Source organism: Rattus norvegicus, chromosome 4 (genome assembly GCF_036323735.1).
Source record: "Rattus norvegicus strain BN/NHsdMcwi chromosome 4, GRCr8, whole genome shotgun sequence".
NCBI classification, from domain to species: domain Eukaryota; kingdom Metazoa; phylum Chordata; class Mammalia; order Rodentia; family Muridae; genus Rattus; species Rattus norvegicus.
The window spans coordinates 26025008-26039762 of record NC_086022.1 but is presented as its reverse complement, the minus strand read 5'-3'; the positions used below and the strand labels follow the sequence as shown (position 1 = coordinate 26039762).

Genomic DNA, 14755 nt, shown 5'->3' with positions numbered 1-14755 from the left:
CTCTACACCAGTGGTTCTCAACCTGTGGGTTGCGACCCCTTAGGGGGTCGAATGGCCCTTTCACAGGGGTCACCTCAGACCATTGAAAAACACAGATACTTACATTACGATTCAAAACAGTAGCAAATTTACAGTTACTAGGTAGGAACAAAAATAATTTTATGGCTCTGGGTCACCACAAACAGGAGGGAACAGCATAGGCCGCACGCAGCACTGGGAAGGCTGAGGACCACTGCTCTAGACCCGAATGGCCAGGTGAACTAAGGTAAAGATTTATTAACGTCAAGCAGCTGCTGATTTAAAGTGGTGATTTTATATGTGAGAAGAGAACGTGAGGGAAATCTGGATATGACAGATTGTTGCACATGCTCGGGACAGATGTTAGGGGGCAAACTACAAAGCCCTTTTAAGGAGTTAATTTATAATGTCAAAACCACAGGATATTTCAAAGATGGAGATAGTCAAAGAGGATTTTGAAATCTTTGCCCTAAGTGGGACTTGTACAGGGAGACAAAGGTTTACACAGTACAAGAAACAACTTTCAAAAGGCTTTGCATGACTGAAGGATGAGCCTAGAGGTGTCCACAATGAGACCCTGACCAACGTCGTTTCTGCGTTACTAACAATGTTGATCTACACTAGAAGATTATGAACATACCTGACTCAAGGGATGAGCCTAGAGGTGTCCACAATGAGACCCTGACCAACGTCGTTTCTGCGTTACTAACAATGTTGATCTACACTAGAAGATTATGAACATACCTGACTCAAGGTACTTCTTCAGTGATTCTTCAAGCGAAGGAACGGGCAAGGGCGGAAGAGAGTCCTGGTACTGGAATGTTCGTTCTTCAATTGACTTAGCCAATTGATTTTCCATGGTATAGTCACAGTAAGAAAACTAAAAGGAAAAAAGAAGAAGAAGAAAAGGAGAGACATCAGTCACAACTATTTGTAAACTTGTCAGATAAGGAAAACCAACTTTAATATTAAGAATGTGGATTTAGCACCCCATGAACAAAGTGTCACCAGTAAGACTATCAGCCGGGACTACCAAACACCAGGTAGTAAGGTGTTACAGAAAACATGCTTACTCCTAACCTTAACACTGTCTTCTAGAGGTAACAATCTCAGCTACTTCACATATGGAAACAAGCATCTCAGGTTCAGGCATGTTTAAGAGGTCCTACTTGGTAGCCAAAAGCAGATGTGTTATAATCTCCCCTCCGACAAGGCAATATGACAGGGCATTAGGGAACCTGCAGAGAATCTTGCTGGGTGGGTAGGATTAGATGTGTAGAACAAGATTATGGTCTGAGAAACTATGAAAAGCATATGCGGGGGTGTGGAACAATGTGCCATTGGACATTATAGACTGATGTCACTTAATGCTGTGCAGATGGCATGAGCCCTAATCACACTGACGTTGAGTATCACAAACCAAACTTGAATACTTCCCACATTTGTGGTAATTTTCATCAAAATAAAACTAACACCATATATGAATAGGTTACATTGGTATCGAATAAAAAATAAGATTTCTGAAAGAATCATTTATAAATTCCATATAAAACTGGTAACTAAGGAAACAAAGATTGATACTGAATGAAAACTTACCATCCTTTCATATCCTATTTTAAAAATAGCAATGTTAAATAAACTATACTATTTATATGTTATGACAGTTAGCAATATCAAAAACAAAGGCATGGCAGGTTATTTTTGACTAATACCTTTTCTCCCATTCGTAACCAAATCGAGAATTTTTGCTGCCTATATAGTGACCTATCTATATTTCTTCTGCCTTCTGGATGTGTCAGCTCCTGTCAGATGCATGACCTATTCTCTCTCAGCTCCCATCTCCTTTTCAGCGCTGACCCAGCTGACTGCCAACCAGAACGAGCACCTTGGACTCATTTTCAGAAGCCACTTCATCAGAGTCACCTTTCTGGATGAGAAAGGAAAGGCAAACAAAGAGAGGACAAAGCCCAGAGCGGGGCATGGTGGCATGTGCCTAGCTGCAGGGGCAAGAGGATTGCTTCAGCCCAGGGGTTTGAGATCAGATTAGGTAATACAGTGAGACCAGATGATAACTCGTTTTCTTAATAGCACTGTACTGCTAGCTTTGTTACAGAGAAGAGGTGAAGACTGTCACAGTCAATGAAATCAAATGGTGCATAGGACCTCAAAGTTCCTCCTCTTCCCTTTTAATGGTTTCACTTACACCCCATTTGAATGTTGAGAAACCATTGGACTAACAGAAATGTAGTTCTTAGTCTTGAATATGGACGCCGCCATTTTCTAACCATTTGCTCCTAGGCAAGTGACTGGAAAGAATAGATGGGATCAGGTATTTGGTGGTGGGCTGCCACAGCACCCGTCGGGAAGACAAAGGACAGCTCACAGGAGTTCATTCCCTTTTCCCACCACGTGGGTCCTGGGGATCACACTTGGGTCACCGGGCTCGCCTGCGGGTATCAATATCCAATGATATTGATCTCACCGAGCCTCAAAATTTGTCTTTTTTTTTTTTTTGAGACAAAATATAACTACACCCCAGGCAGGCCTGGGACTATTATTACCCAGGCTTGCCTGAATTCGAGTGGATCTGCCTGCCTCTGCCTCCCTGGTGCTGGTGATAATGTTATATGGCGCCAACACCCACCCAGCTCTAGGCAAGTAGCTTCAATCGAATCTCTTTATCTTTGGATGTACAACCATATAATTAGTCATCAGACTTTTTTAATGCCCTAAAATGCATACCATAAAAACAACTCAACCTGAAACAACTGCTTTACAGACTACAGTGGGCAGAATTGTTATGATGACCTAAACTCCTACCTACCCTTTTTAATCCCTAGAACTTGTCATTATGATAGAACACCATATGGTTGCAACTGGGTTTCACCTACAAAAAGAAAAGTGAGCTTAAAAATAGAAAGGACCTAACCTAATCATTTGAGTCCTTGGGGCAGAGATGCTGCCACACCTCTATGTCTACACTGACGTCCTTAATGAACTCAAGAGACAAACAGGACTGCCCGGAAATGGGAACCTTAATCCTAATGCGTGTGAGCAGGAATTAAACTCTGCCAACTTGGATAAACCTGAAAAGGGATTCTCCCCCCTAAAACTTCAGAAAGTTACTCATAACAGAAACCCTGATCTCTCTCCTTCCGCACTTCCATGCAGAGTAAGCAGATAAGCTCACTTAGACTTCAGATCTACATAAACTCAAAGTCTGCGTTCCTTTAACAGCTAAACTTGTCATTGTCGGCCGTAACAGCAATAGGAAACTAATGCTAGCATGCCGGGCAAGCTGTTCTCATTACTCTTCCTTGTCACTTAATAGACCCCACAAGGCAGACCAGAATACTAATTTTATGCCAGCTGTAGTGCTTAACCCCTGCAAGGTTAAGCTGATTACAGATTCCTTAAGAGTTGTCTTAATTTTTCAACCATATAAACTAAGCCAAATGATTCCAATAACGTTAAGAAAACGATGACAATTAGCTTTCTGAAGCAAGGTGATGTGAACTCAAGAGAGGTGGGAAAAGAGAAACCAGGAAGTAAACAAATAGAGTCACATACCAGTAAACCAAGATGAAGCGCTCAGGACTTCCAGGAGCCTGCTTGAACAATTCTGATTGAACCTGAACTGGCCAAACCCGGTGGGAAGGAAGAAATACATTCAACTAAAGATCAGGAAAGGAGGAAAAAGGTAGTGAAAGAAGCTAGAAACACACAGAGAACGGACATCTGCTAGACATCAAGTTTAAGTCACTACAGAGCTAGCTACGTTCCAGGCAGCCTATTAGACGGACCCAAGGGGCAAAAGGAACCTTCCGGTGCCTGCAGCGAGGTTGCAGCAGAACCAGAAAGCTATAAAGTTCAGAAACTCCTCCTACCAAAACAAGGGCAGCTCTGTACCGTGGACTAGTACAAGGGAAGAAAAACCAAGAAACATGCACACGCAAAACCAACCAGTCGATCAGCACTCCGACACTCTAGCAAGGCGGGCGCAACTGAAGGGGTGAGCACCCCAAACCAGAAGGGCGAGATGCTCTGGGGACACCACGCCCGCGCCTGACCCGGACGCCTCGGCGCACAGCCGGACTGCATTCAGCTCAGCTTCGCGCTACTGCAATACCCCTTAACCCCTCGCCGTGTGGGAGAGGAGGGAGAGCAAGCAGCCCGCCCCAGAATCCTCACCTCCTGCACCCGGCTTGGCTCTCTGCACTCAGCCACTACCCGGGTTAGCCTGGGGCCCTGAAGCCGAACTAGAACGGAAAGCCGTGAGGGTCCCGCCCTGCGCGCGTCGGGAAACGGGATTGGACGGAAAGCCGCGAGGGTCCCACCCCGCGCTGGAAGGGGTGGGCTGTCGAGTCTTGCAGGTCCCGCCCCCGCCGGTCTCCCTGGCTCTGGTTGCGCCCCAGGCTGCGGACCCCAGGAACGCGAGCAGAAAATCCGATTAGCTCTTTGCAGTCCCGGCTACAGCAGCTTCCTTCCGGATGCTGCGGGAGATTGGCCTAGGTCCAGAGATGTAGGCGGCTCTGCCCACGCTCCGGCACAGCCCTGTGGCTGGGTAAGGAGGGCCCGCGGCTCAGCCTGCTTTTTACCGAAGTCTTAGGCGCTTGGCGCTGTGTTCTTTCTTCCCAGTCGCTCCCCCTTGCGAGTGCGAGCCTCCTTTGCATGGCCCAAGCAAGAATTTTTACTGGAGTTGTACTGAGACATTTTATTTTGTCTACCCTGTGTGCTGGCAAGAGAATAGCAGCAGAATGGATCCGGTTTGGCCTCGTCGCCTCTTTGAGACTAAGATTTGGCCAGCTGCAAGCCCTTGGAGTCTCTAGCGATGTTCAAGCTTCAAACTTTGAGCTGGCCAGAATTTTTTTTTTATCAGTCTAAGAAGTAGCATTTTTAATCCAGAAAGCTAGCAAGTTCTAGAGGAAGACTATGAGGTCAATTTATTTTCACAGGTCAATGCATTTTTTAATTTACCTTTTGAAATAAATTGTTACAATTTTAAGCTTATAGACAGTTTATTTGTTCTTCTGTTTGATTTTCGTGGAAGGAAAACTATTTTACATGCTCACTCATTCGACACAGTTTAAAGACTTCATTTCAAATTAGTATATTAAAAGCTGCTGCCTTTCCGAAATCCTTTTGGTAGTAATCTGCCCTGAACCGAGTTGAGGCTATGTGTCATTGAAGGACTCGGTGTAAATAGTCTTGTTTCTTGCAGAATTACTATGTTTTATGACTGTACAGCTTACTGGAGGTGTTTCATAATCAATCTGATCTCTCTAAGCTTGTCAAAGTGACTGCTAAAGAACTTTTTTTCCCCTCCATAGTATGTAAGTGCTACATTCTGGATAACGTTATATTAGGCTTACAAGATGGAATTCAACCTTTGTTGTCTTTTTTTTCTTAAGTAAAAAATGTTGGCACCTCTTTAGAAGTTTGTTCATATTGAATGTTTGCTGGTGGCAAATAATTTAGGATCACTCACCTTCATTATTTTTGTGTTTTTAGTAGTGGGATCAACCCAGGACTTTATACAGGGTCTCTACCACTTAGCAACATCCCAGACCTGCTGCATGTTTCCCTTCTTCCTGCTTTCATTAAGCAGAAATAGTGTTTCTATAAAGACAGTGACTTCTCAGAAAGAGAAAACTGTGGGACTGAAGAAAATCAATGGGACTTGGCGTATGTGGAAAAAAAAAAAGTGACCATCTATGTAAAAATACAGATAAGGAGAGTCCTTGAAATGTTTTCTACTGGATGTAGATACTTTAGATACTTTAATGTCAAATTTCAAATCATGTAGAACTCAGATTAAATTTGAACAAGCTTGTATTTCTTAGCGCAGGATAGACAGGTCTTGATGGCTAAAGATTCCAAGCTTTTGGAGTATGTATTATACCAGCAAGTTGTCCTGAGTCTTAAAATTAGCTTAGTGGAGATTATAACTTTTTAAAGTTTCTATAAAAACCATTGATTTCTAGTACTCTGTATGAAGGGGTCCATATGGACTCAGGACCCCAGGACAAAGGACTACCTCTGGACAGAGAGGACACAGATGTGGCACATAGGCAAATGGTAGTTTATAAAGCTAAAATGGGGAAACCCAGAGCTAGGATGAGATGTTTACTTTTAACTAGATGTGTTAGGTGAGTCAAAGGGTTGATTGCTGGACTACAGTATTTTGGTAGCTAGACCTTGGTAGTCAGCCTCGGGAAGAGGAAGTGACCAAATAAGGGAATAGACCTTGTTGGCTGGCTTTGGGAATGTCACCTAATGGGTTTTTAGCAAGGCAGAGGGAATCAGGGAAGAGGGAAAAGTCTACCAGAACCATGTTGGCCATGCTCAGGCTGGCTAGAGTTCCTTCAATCATGAATCGCAGTGCAAGTATTTTTAGAGACAGATTTGCCAAAGAGGTTGAAAAAGATTTGCCACAGGTTGAAAACTGCTAGTATGGACATATCTCAATGGAGGTTCAGAGTACTCTATTGACCATGAGTGATCCGGGGATCTGGAAACAGTTTTTGCAAGGCTACAAAGGGAATTTTAAAATTATCATAAGAAATTCTATGGAATAACAAATTAAGAGAAGGCTAGGGTGTATCTCAGTGATACAGCACGTACCTAACATGTGCAAGAACTTTGGATTTGGTCCATAATTGTAAGGGTTTCTTGGCAGTCAGGAAGCCAAAGAATACTGCAAAGTCACATGATACAACAAACCTCACAAAAGAGATTTATGGGGGAAAAACACAGAACAGCAGCTGCCTCTGACAAGAGCAGAGACTGCAGAGAGCTAGGGGGGCTTTTATGGGGTCTTTGGGACGTGCACACTGAGCTAGTGTAAAAGCACAGCACAGCTGAAAGAATTGCTTGTCTGCCAACTTTGAAACACTGGCAGTTAAAATTGAGTCTGGGGGGCAATGGGGCAGGCAGTATGATTTTCCACTGGCCTGATACCCTACACTAGCACTGAAACAAACAAAACCCAACACCTATGAGCTCCCTTCTAAAAGGGAGAACCCCAGCATCCAAAGGTCTCCATGCATCTTCCTGCCCCATGTCTTGGGTAGTTCCCTAATAACTTGGGAGTAAGTTCCCCATCTTTTTCTTTTTAAGTTCCCTCTTCTTTAAGTTCAGTTGGAATAAAATTGAACTTTATCAAAGGAAGTGATACAGGAACTATATGATAAAGCCATATGAATCACAATGCAGAGTCCAAATTTATCTTGTTAAGTAATATCCTGCTGGAAAGCAGCTTAACTCATGATCTGGATATGGCTAGCCAAAGGGACTGTTTTGTCCATGGTGGGACATTTGATAAGTCTGAAAACTATGGATTATTCCATTGTTGGGGGAACAGGTGTTACTGGCACTTGGTAACAGTGATCAGGGATGGCACAGGACAGTGAGGAGTGTGGCTCCGTGGTAGAATCTTTGCTAGCATGTATAGCATGGCTCCAGACTTTCAGTTCATAATCCTCAGATATTTCCCCCATCATCTTAGGCACAGGAGGCAAGGCAGTAAGAGCATGTGGCAGAAGAGCCTGGTCACCTCATAGGGGCCAGAAGGACCTGTGATAAGGAACAGTCCCCAAGGGCATCTTTACATGGCCCATCCCCTTCTATTACATCTTACCCCCTAAGTTCCCATCACTTCCCAGTAGCTCATTAAACCCAGAAGCAGATCAAGCCATTGGTGATATAAGAGTTCTCAGGGTCTCACCATCTCTCAAAAGCCAATGAGGTGATGACTAAGTCTTCATGACATGGACTTAGGAGACATTTTAGGTTCCACCCATTAACAGTACACCCCTGACCCCCACCCAAGGCTCATATCTGTTGCCTAAGTCTTTACAGTTTCAGCATTGCTAAAAACTCAATTTAAAACTCCCTTTTAAGACTAAATGCAAACCCTTTGGCATTAGTACTCGGTAAAAATAAAGCAGCTTCATATTCCAAGCTATAATGGCAGAAGGAAAACATTCCCAGGAGGCATTGCAAGGAGACCAAAGCAAGACTGAAACTAGCAGCCTTGCTTTGTTTTGTATGTGTAGCCCTGGCTGTCCTGGAACTCACTCTAGAGACCTGGTTGGCCTTGAACGCAGAGATTCACCTGCCTCTGCCTCCCAAGTACTAGGATTAAAGGCAAGTGCCACCATTGCCTGGGAGTTTGGGTGGTGATGGTAGTGGTGGTCGGTTTTGTTTTGCTTTTTAGTTTGTTGTTGTTGTTGTTGTTGTTGTTGTTGTTTTGCTTGACAACAAAGTAGTTTTTCTTGCCTAATGGAAATTACAGTTGACTGGTATTTTGATTTTAGTTTTTTTTCTTTAGTGTGTGTGTGTGTGTGTGTGTGTGTGTGTGCGTGTGTGTACATGTGTGTGTACGTGTGTGTGTACATTGTTGGAGAGTGAACATAAGCCATGCATATGGTATGTGAACTACATTCCAGCTCTCTACTAATAACTTCTAGTGAGGAGAAAATAATATCAAGTCAATAGTCAAACTTTATTGATGCTGGGAGTTGCAGTTTTTCCAGTTCTTGTTAAATAGGTACTTCTAGAAAATAACACTGTAGATTTGCCTCACGAGTTAAAATATCAATGTATTACTTAGTAGATCACTAATTAGATATGTCAGTAACAAGAATCGAAGTGCCTACTGAATGCTCTGTATCCCTTAGGGATCAAAGTCACATGAAATTTGACATATGCTATTTGGGGGTTCAAAAGAAGAAAGAAAACCAACAACAATTCAAACTCCAAAGGACGTGGACTTTGAAGTGAAGGAACAGTCTCGAAGTTCTCTCATGGCCTCTTTCATAGAACGCCTCTTGTCCTGTTCCCCTTCTCTAGAAGTAGATACTTCTGAGGCTCCTTCCAGGAGAGATGCCATTGTTATGAAACCTCGTTATACAGGAAAGATTAGCCACTGTGAATGAGAAACTATAGGTCCCCACACTAAAGAGCTCTTGCCTCCACCTCCAGCCAGAGCTTTACCCATTCTTCTGAGGGTAGAGCTGAGAGACTGCATCTACAAAAAGGCACACCTGAGTGCTTTCTTCCTCACATCTCACACTGATAGTTCCTTCTCCTCCTAAGACTCCTCAGAGCCCTCCCTGCTCACAGCTGTCCTCTCCATGTAAATGAGGGAGTTATTTGACACTCCACCAAGAGGGAGATTGGTCCTAAGGCCTCCTAGTCAACGTTTTCATCAGACCTTGGTCAAATACGTGACAAGCAACTTAAAGGAAGAATGTTATATTTTAGTTTCCTGTTTCAGAAGCTGTAACTGATGATCAGCGGGCTCCGTAGGTTTTAGACCTATGGCATGGCAAAGAAAATGTGAGGGTTGTGGGGGCACAGCTGTGTACTTCATGATTGCCAGAATATAAAAGAGGAGTGATTGGGAGGAACAAGGGCCAAGATACACCTTCAAAGGCATGACTTGCTTCTCTCAACTGAACCTCACTTTTCACAGCCCTTCCCCCTCTTCACATTATACTTGAATTTCTAATAAACCAATACATGAAATGATTTCTATGAGAGCCCATGATCTCAGACAGGCACACCTGGAGAGGTATAGGTTGATGTTTACATGCAGGTGAAGGCTGGCACAATTTAGGTCAAGGCCATTATTGGATGATAAAAAGAGTAAAAATAAGGCAGGGACAAAGCTTTTGTAAGGCGGGAGAGAAGGGGAGAGAAGGGGAATCAAGATGGAGACTGAGAAGGATGATCCAGATACGGGTGGTCTTGAATTGCCAAGGTAGTTGGGATGGATATCATTGGCAAATTTATCTTATCTAGGTTGGTGGTTATATCCTTATCAATTGGTTGTGAGTTTATTGTGTGGATGTATTGTGAATTGAGAGTTTAAAATATAACTCTGATTGTTGAGTTGCAGCTTGTCGTATCTTGATTTTAACGGGTTGATGGGCGTTTATACAATAACTTTTAGGGGACAGATGTTGGGAATGCAAACTGAGCAGCAGCAGAGAGTTATGAGAGGGTAGCTGCCCCGGAACCAGGGGCTGGATGCTAGAAATGTGAGCAGAGTCCACAGAAGAAAGCCACAGGATAAGAGGTCTCTGAATGAAACTGGCGTGGCAACAACCCGGTGCCTTGGGAACTATCAATAACCCTAAGTTGCAATTTGCCATGTTCTGCCAAGGCCAGTCTTACTCCAGTTATGGCCATGTTTTCATGATTCACCTAACCTATGGCATCTTCTCCTCTCTCCACCTTTTCCTCCATTCCCTCATGGTCTCCTTAGATCCCAAGCTGGGAACCAAAATCTCACTTACCTCTCTTCTGCCCAGCCATAGGCTGCTGGCATTTTTGTACACCCAACAGTTTTAAATTAAGGAGCAAGGTCACATAGCATCCCTTGGTGTATCTGAGGATTCTCCAGACCCTGAGGCAACCAGGGCCAGTATTTAGCATTACAACGCATAACAACAGATCAAACCTCAACAGCCTGCAACAGTCTTTAGGATGACAATCCAGCCATTTTATAATCATAATAAAGGTCTTGCTAAACTTACTTACAGGATAGAGTGTGACAGTTGTATAGGTAACTCAAGAATACTACACTACCACAAAGAGCTCCATCTTGGCATAGATGAAGGTTTCGAGAAACCTGCTCTATGAAGTCCAGTCCTTAGATAACTTTCCAAATCCTCTACACTCTAGCATTCCCAGGAATGCAAGAGGGAGTGGTAGATGTAATCATGGTAAAGTCCTATGACCCTCTCCACCTTTTTTTTTAAGATTTATATATTTATTATACGTAAGTACAGTGTAGCTGTCTTCAGACACACCAGAAGAAGGTATCAGATCTCATTACAGATGGTTGTGAGCCACCACGTGGTTGCTGGGATTTGAACTCAGGACCTCTGGAAGAGCAGTCAGTGCTCTTAACAACTGAGTCATCTCTCCAGCCCGACCCTATCCACCTTTTACCAGGGAATGCTAACTACCCTATTTCTGTTTCACAGACCTAGATAGATATCACTGGGCTCTTCTGTCAGCCACTGCAACAAACTCAGCTCCATGATGGCCACAGTCATGTTCTGTTTGGGGAAAACTGAAATCCCCCAACACCGTGCAAACTTTTCTTTGTAGCCTTTGAGTGGCTACGGAAGGAGGATCTCAAGTTCAAGGCTAGACTTGGATACACACTAAGTATCAGGCCAGCTGTCTTAAGTTAGAGTTTTATTGCTGTGAAGGGACACCAGGGGCAAAACAACTATTAAAAAGGAAACCACTGAATTGGGGCTGGCTTACAGTTCAGAGGTTCAGTCCATTACCATCATGGCAGGAAGCATGGCAACATGCAGGCAGACATGGGGCTAGAGAAAGAACTGAGGGTTCTACATCTAGATTAGCAGGCAGCAGGAAGTAACAGTAAACTATTGGGTCTGGTTTGAGTTTCTGTGACCTCAAAGCCCACCTCCTAGTGATGCATTTCCTCCGACAAGGCCATACCTTCCAACGAGCCTATAGAGCCATTTTTATTCAAACTACCAGTTTAGGTACTATAAGCTCCTGTCTTACCTTCCCTTCCACATGAAAAGAAAATCCCAATGACTTAGTAGGGCAAACTTTCCTGTGACCTCTATACTGATAAAAATTGAGGACATTGCTCATTACAACACTATGATGGCCCCATTGAAACTTTGATTCAGGTTTCAGGTCAGGGCATGTTTTAGCCTCTCTTTACTGATAAGGAACTCATTGGATTTGCTTCAAGCTATTGATGCCAGCAATTCAGCAGAATTCCAGTTGCATAATCTTTTCTTGCCTGTATTCATGACACAGATTTAGAGACTCCCTTTGTTACAAATCACTGACCCTTCGCTTGGGTCAGTAGATGCCTGAGAGATGGCTAAAAACAGGACAAAGCATGGTAGCCCTGCTCTTGGTTTGTATCTGTCGTCTTTGTTGTAAGACTCTTGGGCTTCTGCTCAACTCCGCTTGTAGACATAGAAATCACTCAAGGGTCTGTCTGAAAAACCCATGATTCAATGTTGGTTTGCCATAAATTTGCCTAGCCTATTCCAAAAACCGTCACCACCTTTCTACACCGGGGTGAAGAGTGTTCAGCAGATCCGTTCGACTAGATTGCTTAGGCACGCACGCCTCTGTCCTCTAGAATAAAAGTGTGTCTGAAATGCTAATCCACCTTCTCAATGTGACCTAGATTAAAACTCGTTCCTGCCATTCTCGACTTCTTACACTTGCTTTCTTGGCGGCCGGTGTGGCTATGAGGTAGAAGAATAGGTGGGGAACGAGTTCTGAAAGACCTTAAACCAGGGCCAAAAAAAATGAGGAAAGATGAAAACACCCTAACTGACTGGAGCACTGGAGAAAACTCAGGAGTGCCCTAGGGTGTCGGAAGGTAATCTATGATGCCTTCGAATACCAAAACACATGTCCCCGGGTAGAGATTTAAATAATTAAATAGTTCCAGGATCCATAAAGTTGTTTGCAGAACAACATGTAACAGAACATGGATGAAGAAGCCTGCACTATGCACATGGCCCTCAGAGCCACAGACCTGACACAAAGGCCTTGTTGTTTGTATAGCCTAGCCTTTGCCTTGCTGAGCTCTTTCTCCTTGCTCTGGCCCAGGCACCATTCCTTCCTTGGAAGTGTATCTTTTTCTACTACCTTGTCCCGAGTTTTTCTCCTGTCCATGTGTTGTTTCCAAAATTCTTATTCTGGACACAGAAACCTGGAACTCATTTGGCAATGCCCTCAAACCCCAGTATCCGCTGTATTATATTTACCAGAGCTGTGAGACTAGGGCCTCTGACTTAAGACTTGAGTTGTACATTAACATTTTATTGAACCCATTTTATCTTTTAAATGCGTTTATTGGTGTTTGTTAGTTATACATAATAACATTTCATTATGATGTTTCCATGCATGTATATATTTTCATAACACTCACCTCCCCTGCTTGTCTCTCTTGCCCCCTTCCCAGTCTTGTTCTTTCTTTCCTGGCTAGTCTATTTTCGTCTTTAAGTGTGTGTGTGTGTGTGTGTGTGTGTGTGTGTGTGTGTGTGTGTGTGTGTGTGAAGCAATGAGTTTAGTGGCCAACTTACCAGTGGCCAAACCACTGAAGAAAATATTTCTTCCTCCCACAGAAATTATTAAGTGAGTATATAGATCCTCCAGCTAAAATGCATTTCACATCCCATATATCAGAGACGTAAGATAGAAACAAGAGTCACCAAAAAAGTGCGTGCAGCTGAAGAATCATGAAACAAGTGTACATGCAAAGAGAACTGACCTCTAAGGAACCTTGTATAGTCCATACCATAAGCACAGCATGTTAAAGGATGGATGAGACTATGAACTGAGAGAAACAGACAATTTAGAGCAGGTGGACCACCAAGGAACTATGTCAAGTATAGGAGACAGTGTGTGGTAATGGAGAGTAGTTAAGAGTCTTATGGTAGAAGGAAAGCTGGTGTCCTTTCTCCCACTTCAGCGCTTGTTGTCAGTTGTTTTGTCAATCTTTGACAGTCCGACAGGGGTAAGATGAAATCTTAGAGTAGTTTTCATTTGCATTTCCCAAATCACTAGGGCTAATGAACATTTTTTGAGATGTTTCTTAGATTCTCCTTCTCTTTCTCCTCCTTCTTTTCCTCCTCCTCCTCCCCCTTATCCCTCTTTTTCTCCTCCTCCTCCCCCTTCTCCTCCTCCTTTTCTCTCTTTCTTCCCTTTCTTCTTCTTCTTCTTCTTCTTCTTCTTCTTCTTCTTCTTCTTCTTCTTCTTCTTCTTCTTCTTCTTCTTCTTCTTCTTCTGCTGCTGCTTCTGCTGCTGCTGCTGCTTCTGCTGCTGCTGCTGCTTCTTCTTCTTCTGCTGCTGCTTCTGCTTCTGCTGCTTCTGCTTCTGCTTCTGCTTCTTCTTCTTCTTCTTCTTCTTCTTCTTCTTCTTCTTCTTCTTCTTCTTCTTCTTCTTCTTCTTCTTCTTCTTCTTCTGCTGCTGCTGCTGCTGCTGCTGCTGCTGCTGCTTCTTTTTCTCCCCTTCCTTCTCTCCCTCCTTCCTCCCTCCCCATCCTCCTCCTCCTTCCCCCCTTCTCCTCCTCCTCCTCTTCTTCTATGTTCAGGTCCTAGGCCTATTTTTCAAATGATTCATTTAGGTTTTTGACTTATTTTTTTAAGTTCCTTATATATTTTGGATATTAACCCTCTGTCAAGTACTTAGCAGGTGAAGATTCTCTCCCGTGCATGGGCTTCCCCTTTACTCAACTGATTGTTTCTTTAATTTTATGAAGTCCTACTCATCCATTTTGACCCTAATCCTTGAGTGCTCAGAATGTCCTTTCCTATGCCTACAATGCATACAGCCCTGCCTACGTTTGCCACATACAGCTCTGCCTGTGTTATCCTACACCTGTGATGAGTACAGCACTGCCTGTGTTTCCTCCCAGCAATTTCAGTGTTCCAAGTTCCAGGCTTAGGTCTTGGATCCATTTGGAACCAGGTTTTGTGCACGGTGATAACTACAACTTTAATCTCATTCTTAGGAAGGTGCACATCCAGTTTTCCCAGCACCATTGGTCGAAGGTGCTTTTTATTTTCTCCAGCATATGCTTTTGACATCTTGGTCAAATATTAAATGTCCTCTGTTTGAGTTTTCTTTTTTTTTTTTTTTTTGTTCCATTGGACTGCATATCTAGTTCTGTGCAAGGACCGTATTGTTTTATTTCTATGACTGCAGATTA

At 43.4% G+C, this 14755-nt stretch overlaps 1 protein-coding gene across 2 annotated transcripts in view; it reads right to left on the bottom strand.

Moving 5' to 3' along the window:
* Positions 1-8034, bottom strand: part of Crot (carnitine O-octanoyltransferase) — a 56329-nt gene extending 48295 nt beyond the window's left edge. Inside the window, exons 1-3 of one of the 2 annotated variants that reach the window (XM_039108454.2) lie at positions 4210-8034; positions 3589-3650; positions 763-898 (exon numbers count right to left, since the gene is read on the bottom strand). The gene's annotated coding sequence lies outside the window, so the exon portion shown is untranslated. The remainder of the gene's footprint in view (positions 1-762; positions 899-3588; positions 3651-4209) is intronic. The other variant, XM_039108458.2, reaches the window with a different exon arrangement.
* Positions 8035-14755: the final 6721 nt, after the last annotated feature.